This window comes from Halyomorpha halys, unplaced genomic scaffold (genome assembly GCF_000696795.3).
Source record: "Halyomorpha halys isolate HHAL.00 unplaced genomic scaffold, Hhal_1.1 Scaffold1530.1, whole genome shotgun sequence".
NCBI lineage: Eukaryota > Metazoa > Arthropoda > Insecta > Hemiptera > Pentatomidae > Halyomorpha > Halyomorpha halys.
The window spans coordinates 44,225-60,750 of record NW_027116139.1 but is presented as its reverse complement, the minus strand read 5'-3'; the positions used below and the strand labels follow the sequence as shown (position 1 = coordinate 60,750).

General features: G+C 30.1%; 1 protein-coding gene across 1 annotated transcript in view; it reads right to left on the bottom strand.

Moving 5' to 3' along the window:
• Window positions 1-14,834, bottom strand: part of LOC106689947 (tRNA dimethylallyltransferase) — a 236,855-nt gene extending 222,021 nt beyond the window's left edge. Inside the window, exon 1 of the mRNA XM_067053011.1 lies at window positions 14,694-14,834. The gene's annotated coding sequence lies outside the window, so the exon portion shown is untranslated. The remainder of the gene's footprint in view (window positions 1-14,693) is intronic.
• Window positions 14,835-16,526: the final 1,692 nt, after the last annotated feature.

The window sequence follows — 16,526 nt, the reverse complement described above, 5'->3', positions numbered from 1 at the left end:
TTATCTAATAAATCTTCAAAATAAATGAGATAAAATCTGGGCCGTAGGAGATCCCATGGGGCATCCGAATTTACATATATCATTATTAATGTGCTACTTAGGATGGCTAAGAAAGGTATAAACGGCGAGATGAGTTCAGCAACCTCTTTTTTAAAAGATTTTTTGGCTTGGCAGAATCTTAAATAAGATCGATTCTTGCAGATGTGTTTCAGGGATCAATACTTGCACAAATGCAATGCATGACATACACAACATTCCACGATGTTCCGACATTTTAACAGGTACCAACCACAGACAGTGGCAATAATTACAAAACATCAAAATGCCATACAGGCCTCATTAAAATTACAACGTTTTTTTTTTTGGGGGGGGGGGGGAAAGGTCAAGTTTACATTCCGTTGTTTTATCACAAAATCATAGTCAACCCCCAAACCAGATTCAACAGAAGTACTAAAATATTTCCTTTGCACTCTTATTTACCTTAATAACCCGTGAATAGACAGAATTCAAAATTTTTGACTAACACTTGATAGGAGAATGGCATGGGACTCACATACTGAGAAAAAACGCTAGTCATTAAACCTGAAACTAAATCTCATGCATTTTTGATTCTGACAAGTAGAGACTTGATAAAACCAGTTTGAAGATTTACCAGCACTACAAATTTACCCTATCGTTAAACAGTAACATAAAAACACTGCAACATTTCCAATAAAAAAACTCGAAGACTTATCATCTATGTATCATAACTTATGTAATATAATATACGAATGTAATATGTAATATATGTTAATAAAATAACTTCGCTTACGAAATCCAACGGTAACTCGGCAATACTATAAACGAATTTACTACAAACATTTGCACAATGAAAACTATGACACTAAAACATGCTAATAGAATAAATGATCACGACTCTCATGCCTGAAAAAAAACGAGGAGCTTAAAAAGAACGTGAAAAAGAAAATGTAAAAGAGACCTACCAACGTGAGAAAGTTAAAAAATGTCAGGAAGCTGATACCACTGGATAGTTTTCTTATTCATTATCCTGTCATTTATTAAATCATATTACCCATAGACAATAAATAAAAAAAAAAACTATTAGAGAAAAAATCAGGTATTAACAATATAAAATAATTGCTTTGTTGATTTATTAATTTGTTACTTATACATTATAAACTAAATAAAATACTTTACAAATGATATGATAATATAATACTGATGATAATCAAAGATTTGTGATAAAAATATGCTAATAATAGAAAAAAAACCTAAGCATTACTTCCAACAGTACACGTTTGAGATAATAAATTGAATGTTATATTCACCAATTACATTTTTTGACTAAAAATTTACATACGGGAATAAAAACAAACCTGCCAGGAAGATGATAAAATCATAAAGCTATAAATCTCAATTTTTAGTTATAAATATAAAAAATAAATTAATTTTGCATTTATATCATCGTATGAGGCACGCACCACTCCAAACCAGTTCAAGCGGCTTAAACAAGGTGAGAAAAAAATTATAAGAACTGTTTTAAAAATAAAAATAGCCGTAAAGGAATAACACTAGGAATGTACCGAATAGTTTTGCATAAGAAAAGCATTAAGTTCTGAGTCAATGCTAATTTAATATGAATATCATTGCTACAATATCAGGCGGCAGAGTAACTTATCTGAATTGCAAATTTACAAAAAAATCCTTCCGAATTATGGTCGCTTTCACGGGAAAGGATTTCGACTGAGTTTTATCCATGAAGGAGCAGGTTCATGTAGACGATTCGAGTTGAAGAGCCATTTCATGTGAATAGCAAATTAACTAAATGAATAACTGCCATTGTCTCACGAAAACTGCTTAACTTAGCAATCTCTTTGTGGAATCAAAATTTATTATGTTTTTTTTTTTTCCCAGTCCAAAATGCTATAGAAAATAAAGAACTATATATATAAGAGACTGCTATCACACACACCAAAAAAAGACAGCAATTTACCAACGAAAAGCATTATTTTTAAATAGAAGTTGTTCAGTAATATTATATTAATCGAATATTATTTATTAGTGTATTGTAATTATAATTAATTATCATGATTTAAAATTATTTTTCAGATGAAATAATACTGACATAAAGATTATGAAGCAAACATAGCAATTAAACTCTGTTATAAATAACTTGATAAGTGTCGAGTACACTTTTTTTTTTTTTTACATAATTACATTTTACTTCATGTTTCATACATTTTAAAAGTATTTCTTATTAATCTTAGTTTCCATATAACTGCACATCTAGTTTCTCCCATAAAACAGTAGCGTAGCTTGACTAAGAGTGTTATTTATGGGAAATTCTGGGAAATATATTATATTTATATATTTTTAAATATGGATGTCATATGAATTTACGTATAATTTATAATTTAATTATATTTTTTAAACAAATATAATTAAATATAGTGATATTTTTTTTTATGGTTATACTATGAAAATTACTGTTTTTTTTTTGTTTTTTTAAATGAATATAGTAATATTATGTTGATATATTTTTATAAATGGTTTTCATACGAAAAATACTCTTTTTTTTTACAAATACAATTAAATATATTGATATATTTTTATAGATGATTGCAAAATGAAAAATACTTTTTTTTTTTTTTAAATATAACTATAATATATTGATATTTTTTTATACATGGTTGTCCTATGAAAACACTGGATTTTGGTGTTAAAATTATTAATTAATAATTTAAATTATTGATAAATGTGTATAGCATATAAAAAATACCCTTTTTTTTTTTTAACAAATATAATTAAAATATATTGAGTTATTTTTATAGACGGCTGTCATATGAAGAATACTTTTTTTTTTTTTTAACCTGTATAATTATAGAATATCAATATATTTTTATAGATGGCTGTCAAATGAAAAATACCTATTTTGGAAACAAATATAATAGTAATACATTCATATTTATTATAGATTAGTGTTAAATGAAAACCACTGTTTTTTTTTTTTGTTTTTTTTTTAAAAGAAATATAAGGCTTTTGATCGAGTCTGGCACCCGGGACTGCTTTACAAACTCCGTAAATTCCTATCTCCTACATATTTTTTCATCATCCGTTCCTTTCTTACTAATAGATTATTCCAAGTAAACCACAATGGTTCCTATTCATCCCTCTATTTTCAATCCGCTGGTGTTCCTCAAGGTAGTATTCTCGGTCCCATCCTCTACACCGTCTATACAGCTGACATCCCAACAATTATCCTTACCACGTATGCTGATGACACATGTATGCTCACAGTTAGTAATAACCCTTTGATTGCATCCCAAACTCTCCAGTTCCATATCACAACCCTCGAAGAATGGTGTCGAAATTGGAGGATAAAAATAAACCCATCAAATCACATTTACTGGTCGTCGTAGACCTAAGAGTAATTAAAGTATACTTTAATAATGTGGCTCTTACCCCTTTAGAACAGATTCGTTACCTTGGACTACATCTTGACAAACGACTAACCTGGAATCCTCACACAAGACAGGAAACTGCACGCAGGTTCCGACTATTACAGCACTTACTAGACAAACTGTCTAAATTCCATCAAATCACATTTACCCTTCGTCGTAAACCAATGACCTCTTGCTCTACAGTATCCTTTAATAATACCCCACTTATTCCTGTCGACCAGATCCGTTACTTAGGACTACATCTCCGACTGACATGGAATCCTTATACAAGACTGAAAAGACAGGAAACTGCTCGTCGATTTCGACTATTACAGCATTTACTAGACAAACTGTCTAAATTGCCAACTCATTACAAAAGACTGATCTACATGACAATAATAAGGCAGATCTGGACATGCGGAGTTGAGCTTTGGGGCACCACTAAACCTTCGAATTCCTCTCGCATCCAATCCTTACAATCCAAAATCCTTCGTAAAATCCTCAATGCTCCTTATTTTGTTACTAATAAAGCCATCCATAAACACCTAAATGTTCCTTATGTAACCAATCAAGCCCGAACCCGATATCATTCCTTCCATTATGAACTCCCTAACCACCCATACCTACTAGTTTCTAACCTTGCTTCCTCGTCCATTCCTGGCAATCCTACGAGGCGCCTGAAAAGAAGATGGCCTCGTGACCTTATATTGTAAAATGTTTTTAGAGTTCTACTGGGTAGTTTCTCTACATCCTGTATCATATCATTATGTCTTTATGATAAAATTTACTTGTTGTATTTTTTATTTAGTATATATATTTTTTATACAGTTGTAAATATCAATAAATAAAAAAATAAAGAAATATAATTGTAATATATTGTTATAGTATTATAAATTATTACCATATTCTTAATTTTTATCTAATATTTTGCTTAAATAAATAAATAGCAGACAAGTAAATTGAAAGTTTGAGTAATTCAGAACAGACATAAATGAAAATAAAAGTGTAATATTGAAGAAACAGTCTTATGAGGCGATTCACCTTGTAAACATTGGCGAGAGAAGACATGTTTTAAACATGCGAAGACGCCTCTAAACAAGATGAAGATACACGCGACACCCAAATCCAATTTATCAGCGACTACTTATGCAACGAAACCGCAAAACAGAGCTGCCATAAATTCGATATTCCACAGCCTAGTTCTGTCTAGACCGTTCTGTCAATGTCCTGTAAATCTGTCATGTAGTTATAACAGTCAGACAGTGTAAAATTCCATTTTAAACGAAATAAATAAGGTTAAAAATAATTCTCCATTATATTGTAAACAAAAAAATAAGTACATGATAACTATCTATAATCTGTCGAATCTACTTTAAATTTAAAGAGAACTTAGATTACACCTCAAAACTTAAGACAATATAAATTTTGGGGGAAAATTTGATACCTTTTGGAGTATTAAAACGAAAGTGAAAAAAAAAATTCAAATCAAACTTTATCATAACAAAAAGTACATAAAATAATAGCATTTTAGAGGAAAATAGTCAAAACTGAAATTAACTAGAACTCAGTTCTTATAGTTCCAATCCCAGAAGGTTTATATGAAATAATAATTAACTGAAATCGATGAACAAATTTCATAATGTCGTAACTTTGGTTTAGCAAAGTTCTAACAGCTTTTACCATTCAATCAGATAAAACTATTTCTAAAATTCCTTAATTTTGCAATCGAAGGCACTAAAACATATTTGAAAGCTAAACAGCTTAGTTGGGAATGATTTATAAGAGAAAACATATTTGTCCAATGTGGTTATTTAGAACCTTGTCAAACAAAGGCTACAATTTGATGTACAAAACGGAATGAAGTCAGAATTTAATATCCGATTCCTTAATACATACATAAACAATAGGAAATATAAATAAGGCCAAAAATATTCATAGAATATATTCGAAATTTGTACATATCGATAGAGTACCTACTCAACAGAATTAGTAGTGTCAAACTTTCGATACATAGTTCTAAATATCTAAACTATAAAAATTGAATATATATTTCAAATGCAGCAAACAATTTATTGGCCAAATATCGCTTTAATAAAAATTTAAAAAAATGTAAATAAGATGATTTAGTTTTCACTTTTATTTAAATAATATTATCACTTATTAAATGTATTGAACTCTATTATATGTATTTTTATTATTTAAAAAGACAAATTTTCAATTACCAACATTATGGACTGATATATTCTCATTTCTTAATTAAAGATAGGAAAATTTTATATAGCAGGGAATATATAGTTGTTCAAAGTGACCTAGTGTATTTTTTAATTTAAACTTCAATATATCTTAAATTATAAAAGTTTAACTTAAAAAAACGGTAGAAAATCTTTAGAGATATATGAAATATCTCCTAAATAAAAAAGCTATATAAAACATTGGTTTTTATAGTTTTAGAGCTGTGTGAAATGGATTTCCAGAGTTTATATGCCCACAGATAAACGACATGGACCGATAACTTGGAAATGTATAGAATAAATATTAAATAAATAACAAAACTTATAGAACAAACAGTTTCATCCTTTCCTCTCTCTCGATGATAATTTTCTCATTTATATTATGTGGAACGCTTCAAGATTATTTGTGTCATCCCGGACATATCTTAGTGCAATCAGTATAACCGGTAAATTTTATATGGATTTCAGACACTGTCGGCAAAAGAAAACAACTATGAAAAATTAGGTAGGAACTCTACTGAAATTTAAAAAAAAAAAAAAAAACCTTATGTAAATTATTACTTATAGTCAAGTGTTCAAACACAGAGAGTCATCTGTACCTGAGGGATTTAAGGCATCTGTCTTGGCCGTATCGTTACTGCAACGGCACTAGGTCAAATCCGGCTTGCGGGGAGGGGATGGTTGACTATTATTTCAGGGTGATCCCACGAAATGAAAACTACACCTCCCATCATGAATACAATAGGTTGATCACCTGCAGATACCCCCGAATGTCAGTAATTGCCAGGAAGGGGTGTCATAAAAAAATAAATAAATAATTTGTTTAAACAGTGGATAGAAAATTTAATTATATCTAAGAAATTATTATTTTATTTCAATTAAATGTAAAATAAAAAAAATTAATGAATGGAAATAAAGCTGTTATTTTTTTTTTCATTATTTTTTATATCTTGGATTATGTTTAACCTTTTTAGTTTTATTGTTTCTCGCATTAACTTACGACCTAGTTTAATACACCTAAAAAAAAATAAAAAATATCAATCACCTAATTAAAATGCACAAAGAACTTAAAATGTTGCAAACGCATATTGAAGATTTCACTACCATCCTGGAAATGATTCATGAGAAGGAAATGATTTCCAGAGAAGCCCCTATTGGAAGACAAACAAGTCATTAGAAGCACTCACTAATGATAGTGCTGAGGAAATCAAGGCGCCACATCCTTTAAAGTAAATTATAATTTTCTTGCTGGAAAGTAACGATACAGATTATGAATAAGTTGAGGAAAGAATCAGATGCATTAGATATGATATCGTAGAGCATGAGCGGAAAAATATTTCTTAGATACAAATTTTTTGTCTGCAGGTGGATTACTTTTTGAAGGCGTAAGGGAATTTTAAAAAAAAATGATACAATGACTTTTTTGTATTACTTAATTTAAAAAAATTCAAAGAGGATTAATATAATCTAGATTTTTGAGTTGTTTTTTTTTAATATTCTACATTTTTGACCCACTTACACACGTGAGAAAATTTTGAAATATATACCTCAGCTTCCTCTGCGTACATATCGAAAGAAAAGCCATTATTTTATTCTGTCATGATATCTAAGTATTTAATTTTTCGTATTCCAAAAGTGGATCAAACTTTGCACCGCTTTCTAAAATATAATAAAAACACTTAAGAATCAATAGGTGCGAATTAAGGATGTCTTCATCGAAAATGATCTTAAACTTATACAATTATGCCAGCTTCAAAACGAAACTATCAATATATTATAAAAATATAAATAAATAATTATCATTGAAACAAATGTATTTTATAAACATGCTAAAGACAACAATAAATAAAGCCCTTAGCAGAGAATCTTTAAATCAATTGTACGCTTTTTTAGGAATTACAGCAATCTACATCGATGCATTATCCAAAATGCTTCAGAATTCTTGGAGCAAACATCCTCCTCCAAGGACCACTCGATGAGGTCACTCAGGTAGAGGATGAAAGCCAAAGAGGAACGGCGATAGAAACAAGTCGTAGACCGACCCAGTTGTACAGAAATACTAGCGCTGCACTAGCCAAGTCTATAGTGATAGCTCCTCTGTATAAATACACTCCCCTCTCGCCATCTCCTCATTCCATAATTAATCTTAACTTTGTAGGAAACAGACAGAAAAAAAAATTTAGTCTCATGCCAACTAGGAAAGCCGGGATTCGAGGATCGGTGAGCAAACCTACAAATAACCTATAATCCGGCCAGCACTACGAAACGAAAAAAATATATAACAATATCTCAATTTAAATAGCTCTATATTGTACTGGCTCTACCAGGCTCTTGATGTAATGTAAAAAGTCTAATTAAAAATTAATTATACAAGAGATTTTCTTTGACAAAAAACATAATAAATAAAAGTATGATCCAAAAAAAATTGGTAAAAATGCCATTTTACCTTCGATATATTTTTTTAATTATTATTTTTTTATTTTAGTAGCAGTTAACTAAATTACTAATTTTATCACTTGAGATCAATTCATATTGTACTTCCCTAACATAAAAATTGTATAGCCTCCACAACACCCTAACAGTCTAAACTGTAATATTTACATTTCACTTATGTCTATCATTTTATGTGTTATTTTGGCACCGACTGATAGATGTTTTCTGGTCGGACCATAATGAAGAAGAAAGTTGACCGTATGAAGTAGATTGTAGGAAGATAGTCCGAGTGACTGTCAATAAAGGTGTCAAAATAATAAAAGAAAACTATTAATTGTTAGCCAATGTTTCGCCCCACTTTGCAGGGCTTCGTCAGGGCTGTCTGATTGAAACAATGATGACAACAGTTGTCAATTAACTACAATTTATATTAAACAGAAAACGTAATATTTAGTACAGTACTTTACTAACACAGTTGTTTATATTTGTTGATCCATATATAGAATATGCAGATCATTCTATACACTTTGTACATTGTCATTGTAGTAGGTAACTTCTTTTCATTTTATTTCCCAACACCAACTCTCAAGAGTAAATTATATTTTTACTTTTATCACAAAATAATTTACTAACCGAAATATTCTTCATAATACTTAAGAGAATATTTGACGGCAGTAATGAATATAGAAAAACATAACCAGGGTAGTTGTAAAAAATAATAATAAATAACGAAAAATCATTTCAGTGCATTTTGTAAGCCATCTTCAAGCCATAAGGAGATATATTCATCACAGTAGCAACAGCTATCCACTTCCCATCTTTTGCTGCCCTACATCGTGTGATGAAGAGAAAACATTCAATAAATAGAAATATTCTTAGAAAATATTAGAACATGGTCTGGTTTTGGTAAAAAGAGAGAAAAAAAATTATAATATTTAATGTGAGCTGACATTTCGCCCCACTATAAATAGGGTCTTATTTTAAGCCCGATAGAACTTGAAATTGTAAAAAATAACACAAAAAATTAAATTGTAATCAAATTTTTTTTTTATTCGAAAGATCAATACGTGACATTAACATTTGTAAATGATTTCGGGCATATGGGCACCGCGGCTGTTCTTGACGAAGCGCATTCTGTAAAATTGTGTTCAGCGATGAGGCGCATTTTTGGCTTAACGGGTTTGTTAATAAGCAAAATTGCCGCATATGGTCGTGCGATTTGACACCTCTCGATTATTTCCTGTGGGGCTACGTGAAGTCACTGGTTTATGCTGATAAACCAGCAACAATTGACGCCTTGGAGGCCAGCATTGTTCGTGTTATTCATGACATACGGCCAGCAGTGCTCGAAAAAGTGGCCCAAAATTGGACGTCCAGAATGCGCTTCGTCAAGAACAGCCGCGGTGCCCATATGCCCGAAATCATTTTCAAATGTTAATGTCACGTATTGATCTTTGGAATAAAAAAAAAATTTTGATAACAATTTAATTTTTTGTGTTATTTTTTACAATTTCAAGTTCTATCGGGCTTAAAAAAACACCCTATACAAATAACTGAAATAATATAACAAAGTGTATGAATATAAAAATGAACAAAGTAAATTCATAAACAAATGTAAAAATGTTTTTACATTTTTATATAAATTTTCACACATTTTAAATCATATTTAGCCACATCTTAAATTAATTTTATTTCATGTTATCTATTCTCTTACTTGGTTACATTATTTTGGTTTTTCATATGTATTTAAGTCCTCATAAAGCCCTGCCAAGTGCAATGAAACATTGAATCACATTAAATAGTTTAATTACAATTTGAGTTTTTTTTTTTTCTCATCCAAACCATCATCGTTTTATATATTTCACACAATTTTTCAATAAATATTCTTATACTATTTTATAATTTTTTTTATTATCGGCAACGTAAATATCTTTGAATAAATATTTTTTCTTATCTTGTTAATTATTTAATTAATGTCTCAGTATTAAACCTGGACTCTAAATCCGACCACCCCAAGATTTGACTATTGGAATAGGAATAGTTTCGAATATCCTGACTTTTGTACTTTAATAAACAAATTTAAAGTATGCTTATGACAAATACATTAATATATCTTAATTTAAGACAAAAAATTTCAGATAAGGCGGAATTTAAAAGCATTATAAGTTTAAAGAAATTGTTGAAAAGTCCAGTTACGGCGCTATCAGCTCTTTCCTCTAGGCAGACAAGATAGTTCTCAACTCCACGAGTCGAAAATATCTTCTCCCTTTCATGGTGAAACTACCAAGACTGACTTCTTTTGTGCCGACAATGATCTTGAAGACCTCTGCTCGTTGGAGAGAATAAACCCGATACCGCGGAGAGAACGAACTACGGAGGAATATTAAATGGCAGAGTTGTGTTTTATTGAGGGGAGGGAGCGCGTTGGACAGGGCACTTCCATTACCAAACTCTCGCATAAATTCAGTTTTTTTTTTTCGAGAATACCATATTGCTAATATTCACCATTCCATATTCAATATTGGAGAAACCATAACGTTAAAAAATAAGCAATAGAATTTCAATCTGTCATGAGGTTCAGTAGGGTTCACAGTACAACAGCATCCAGACGTAAAAAAAAAATCAATAAACTCATATTTACAATTCGACATGTCATTAAAAACAAAGTCTTCTTTAAATTAAAATTCCACCCATATCTCAAAATTTATTATTTTCAAGCAGTTTCGGAGACCTTAGTTTAATTATATATCTCCCAATATTTGCAAACAAAGGCAATATTTGTAAAATTATTTTTATTTAAGCGATTACCTCTGTCATAGCCTAGAGATATTCAGAGGGGTTTGGCCTATTAAGTAAAATAAAGAATAAAATGTACAAGCACTAATTAAGAAAGATACAAAAATAAAAAAAATAAAAAAATCTTATTGTATAAAAGAAAAGAAAAAAAATACTAACTACAAAAAAAAAATGGTGTATTTCAAATATACAAATAAAATAATATTATTTAAAATATATATAAAATTTTATTGATAGAAAGATACAAATCAAAAACAAAGAAATGTTCTATGATCTTCCAATTTTTAAAAAAAAAAATTCGTTTAACATTTTAAGAAACATAGAAAATATTAATAAACCAAAAGAAAAATAACAAAAGATTTCTTTTTTATGGAGTTAGTAGTGAGTCGTAGCATATTTTATTAGTTAGCATTATAGCATATTAGTTATTTATTAGTTAGCATATTTTATCGGGAATATATTATCTTAAGAGTTTCTGAGAAGATCCTTCACTGACCGTGTATAATATAAACAAGGAAGATATAAATAAAATTTTTACTTTGTTTATTTATATAAATACTTTGACATATTTTTAAATAATTTAGTTTATTGTTTTTATTATCTATTATTTCACTTAGTTAGATTATTTTAGTTGTTTGTATCTTTTTTAGCCCTGATAAAGCACTAGAAAGTGAGGTGAAACGTCGGCTTACTTTAGTTTAATTAATATTTAAATTTTTTTTTTATTTACTGTACCCAGACCATCATCCTTTAATTTAAAAGAGTTTCTTTTCTCTGAAGTTAAGAAATTAGGATTTTATATATAATGTTCATATTTAATAATAAAGAAAATTATTGTTGTCTAGGGCTCTACTGCTCGCAACAAATAAAAGAAAAATTCAAATCCAAAAGGGTTCGGAAAATCTAAATATTATAGTTGGAACAATTAAAATATTTAAACATAGTTGAATAATCCAATCTACTTTGTTAGGAATATGCGATTTTGTTCATTCCAACCTTCCAAATACATTAAAATTTCGAAAAGACTCGAGTTGGATTGTATAATATTGCACAAAGGCCATTCTTATCATAGCAACTAATTATCTGAATATTCAATTTAACTTTAAAATTACAATGAAATATTTTTTTAATGAACTTTCACATAGAACTTATCACGTTTCTACATTACTTAAATTAATTTTAAGAGTAAAAATGAATAATGCATATATATTTAGCGAGCAAAATAAAAAGGTCGATTTCACTATTCCAGAAAGTTCTGTTACTGATTTTACGTAGCTAAAATTATAACTAAATAAGATTAAAAAAAAAGTTGCAGTATGCGTGATAATACTTTTCAAATAAAAAAAACTGGTGCCGTTAATAATTCATTATTATAGTTTTATTAGGACAGGAATAATTTATATGATTGGTCTCCCGTTTCAACAACATCTATGTACAAACAACTATTGCACCTCCTGGGCAAAGCTACACCAAAGATTACACCACTGTAGTGGAGCCAAGATACGGCGATCTGTTAACGACAAATTTAGATTCGGGGCAAGGATAAAATGCGCATCTTAAATTTTATTTTTACAGGTGTTAATATAAGCCGAGGTCTATTAATGAATTTCGGCTACCGCCACAATTAGACCAAATGACAAAGCTCCGAAATATTTCGTTTCTAGGGCGAACTAATTGGATACTGAACAACATAGATAACTGATAAATAGTGAAAAATATTCCAAAACACATTGTAATATTCTTGTCACTTTCCCATTACTGGTTTTTAATTAATATATACTTTAAAAAATATTTTTTAAAAAATACTATTTTAAAAAATAATATTAAATAAAAATAATATAAATAAAAATATTTCTCTTATATAGAAACCCCAATGGAGAATCGAAAGGTATGCAGTTAGTTCACAAGTCCCATCAAAATTTTATAGTACAGGCTTGGGATTAAAAAATATATTTTTAGAACAATGAGAAAAATAATTAAAAAAAAAAGCAAAATTGTTATGAAAACCATATAAAATGTTGCGGTGCGCTCATCATACAACTTTCACTTACCATTCTACTTTGAGTTGAAAGCAATCCTCGCTCGTTTCAGAAAAGATATTTTTGTATTATTCACGCTGACAATACCTTCTCCTACTGATTTTCCAAATGAGCATCTGGGTTGACAGAATGACTTACTCCGATTTTAACAGTTTTTTTTTTTTTTATAATAGTATGCCAGTAAAATAAAAATATAACAGTTAACTAAAATTTCCATTCTGCTCTTAACCATCGCATTGTAATAGAATCAATATTGAAAATAGTAAGCATTATTTTATGGAGTTAGTCATCCTATTAACTGAAAGTCTAATAAAAGGAGTTTGATATCAAAACCAGCTTATTCCATCTAATTACAGCCGTTCTCTTGTCACAATAAGTAGTTGCTTTCCTGTCTCCACTCCCTTTTTTAAGATGCGGTCTGAAGCGCTTTCTCCATTGAATACTTCGTTCTTGTAAACAACATACGAAAACGAGCTCGTCAGAAGGATTTTCTAAGTATTCTCATTCTCACAAAAAACCTTGTTTCGATGGACAACACCATAAAGAAGAATTAAAATGCTCAGAAAAACCTTCTGACCAATTAGTTTTCGTATTTTGTTGACAAGAACGAGGTATTCAATAGCGTTCCTCCAACTAGTATGTTGAGGACGCAAACGTTACGTATGTTTTGCGGATGTGAATTTCAAGATAAAGTTGTCTTACTTAATTGGTGGTAGGTGGTTTTAATTTGCTGGTACAAATTTGCAGTAAAATGTGTGATAAGACCGTCTCTGCAAGGTAGAGCCCGTGTGAGATATGTCTGAAGTCCTTTAACTACCAGAACAAACAGAATATGTAGTTGTGCATTGTGTACATATGGTGTCGAATAGGTAATTAGTTTAGCAGAATCACACATAAAAAAAAAGGGGGGGGAAAACTAAACGAGCTAACATCATGAGTTTTGCCTTCTCAGCATTCCAGTTCTCCTCTGTTGACCAGATGTTTTTTACTTCTTCCTTTAGGTGAAATTATATTAGGTATGGACCAAAAATTGAGCACAAATACCACAAACGCAAACAACGGAATAGGCAACAATAACTTGTATCATCGTAAAATGAGGAAGGTAGCAGCGGGGTTCTTGATTCGCATATCCCCAGCATTGCTGCGGGAGATGGCATAAGTTCAGAATATCTGGATTTAATGCAGATAGCAAACCTTCTTGTCTCATTTCATGTGGTACTGAGCTAGATCTGAGAGCCTCTGTGAGGCCATAAAGAACCTCCAAAAGTTGTGAAAAATGTAATAAAGTGAGTTTCGCCAAAAAAATGGAAACAGATAGTTTTAATAGTAAACACCTCATATATAGGATATAGGTAAGTGAATAAAAAAAAAGTAATTATTTAATAGCTATGGTGACATGAAAACGATTATCAAACTGGAAAAACGTAAAGCGCACTGCGCACGCGCGCTCACCAGTTTACATACTCGTGTAAGAATAGACCTTTTATAGTACATTAGTATTCGTTATAGTACATTACCTAATTTATATGATACTTATTATGTTTACTATAATATTATGGCTTTCCAACGATATATAATACGTCTATATTACTATTGTCATTTCCGAAAATTCGTTTTCCACCTGGAAAATTATTTTTCCTATTATTTTCTTAAGCTAATTATCAAATTCTTTTATATTTTTACTAATTATAACTTTTAATTTGCTTATAATCTATAGAAGATAGATTTGTTAAATCAAAGATAATAAAGGATACTATTGGCAGGGCCCGGTCTCTGAAGTCGACCACGTTGAAACTGGACAGAGGGTCCAAGAAGTTAAGGCAATGGTGAGGGACGCCATCAGCCTCTTCTTCGGTAACTTTATTAGTGACGATGTCCAGGCCGCGGTAGAGCTGTAACATAAAAAAAATAAAGTAATTAGCAACTAAAATCTAATATATTATTTATTAGAATAGGTGACTTTAAAAAAACAAGAACTTATAACTGATTTAAAAACTCATGAATGGTCATCAGTATTAGGTATGATAAAGGAACTAGTATCAGTGTACCAGTAACGGATACTTTCAAATATATATTCATTCATGGCGTTTTTAATACTTCAGGTGAGAATCCGATTACTACTACAGATTCACCGAATGACCAAGATCACAAATTAAGTTTTTCCTTGTCCTTGCAACCTGTGGTACACGTATTCCAGTTCACACTTGGTTATTCGGGTTATAGTTGTATAACACTGAAGTTGCTCATTTGAAAGATAAACAAATTCTCTACAAGAAAAATACCTTCCATCGAACCAATATTAACAGTCACAGCGTTCTTTGGAATCTATTACTTGAAAAAAAAAAAAACTATTTAACTTATATAATATCTTAACTATTTAAAATAATTATACGATTACATAAAGCAAAAGAGTTTTATCTTTTTTTAGTTATTCTAATTTCCTTTGGCACCCATAATTATGTAAATATGAAACTTGCACATACATTCCTGATCTATTCCGGGTGTATCCATGGGACACAGCTAGTGCTACATAAATTTGCTTAAAGCACCAGTATGTTATAAGTTAAATTCCTTTTATTTATACTAGGTCCTATATTCAGCTTTTCTGGATAATTTGGAAACGGTTTAGTTAAGGCATTATTTTTTAAATAATATATAGTTGTTTTAGGCGAAACATTGAGCACTGTTTCATGGTTAATCGTCTGATCCTAAGGATTTTAGTCGCGTTTGAAATCATTTTATGTATAATGCAGAAAATGTGAATTACAACTTGAAATATAAAAAAGGTGGGGGTATTGTATGAGCCTGCCAGTCCTTTTTTCAGGTTAGGACCTCTAAATCACTCGGTATCCTGTGTCGGGGGGAAAACTATAAAATTGAAGATAGTTAAACTTCTACATCGGAAATTGATCAAATGTTGTTTTTTGAGTTAAGAATGAAATCTCTGAAGTTGAAGCAAAAAAATAATAATAACATAAAATTAAATAAACAACAAAACTGAAAGTAAAGATGAGAATCAAAGAGAAAAATATTTACTTAGGTAACAAAACAACAATTATTCTATTTACAAAATACATTTAACTGTAAATAACAAATCTTAATATATTATTTTGGCTAGACAAATTGCTGACATTTCTTTCAGTATATGAGCTAAAAACTAAAATACTGGAATAAATAAAACAAACGATACAAACATAATCAGAATCTTGGTAAACTTATTAATCGTCCAGGAGGATAGATACGGTAGCGGAAGTGGAACATACAAGAAAAATAGGACATCTAAAGAATTAATTATATATTGGCAGTTGCTTATTAACTTATACATATACAATTAGTGAATACATCAATAAATAACACCAACGTCAAATACATAATTCATTTGCACTAAATGCACTGTGACGGCTTCTTAAGCAGTCAGCTGGTTGCATAACCAAATCAGTGACAAATTATCAATCACCCTTCCGAGAAAAACCTCTTAGAAAAACCCGGACTGTTTCCGTTAAAAATAAGGCGCCAATAACAATTTCAAATGGTGCTGACTCAGCAGAGCGAAGGTGGAGTGCATAGCTGGGGAATGTGTCAGCTTG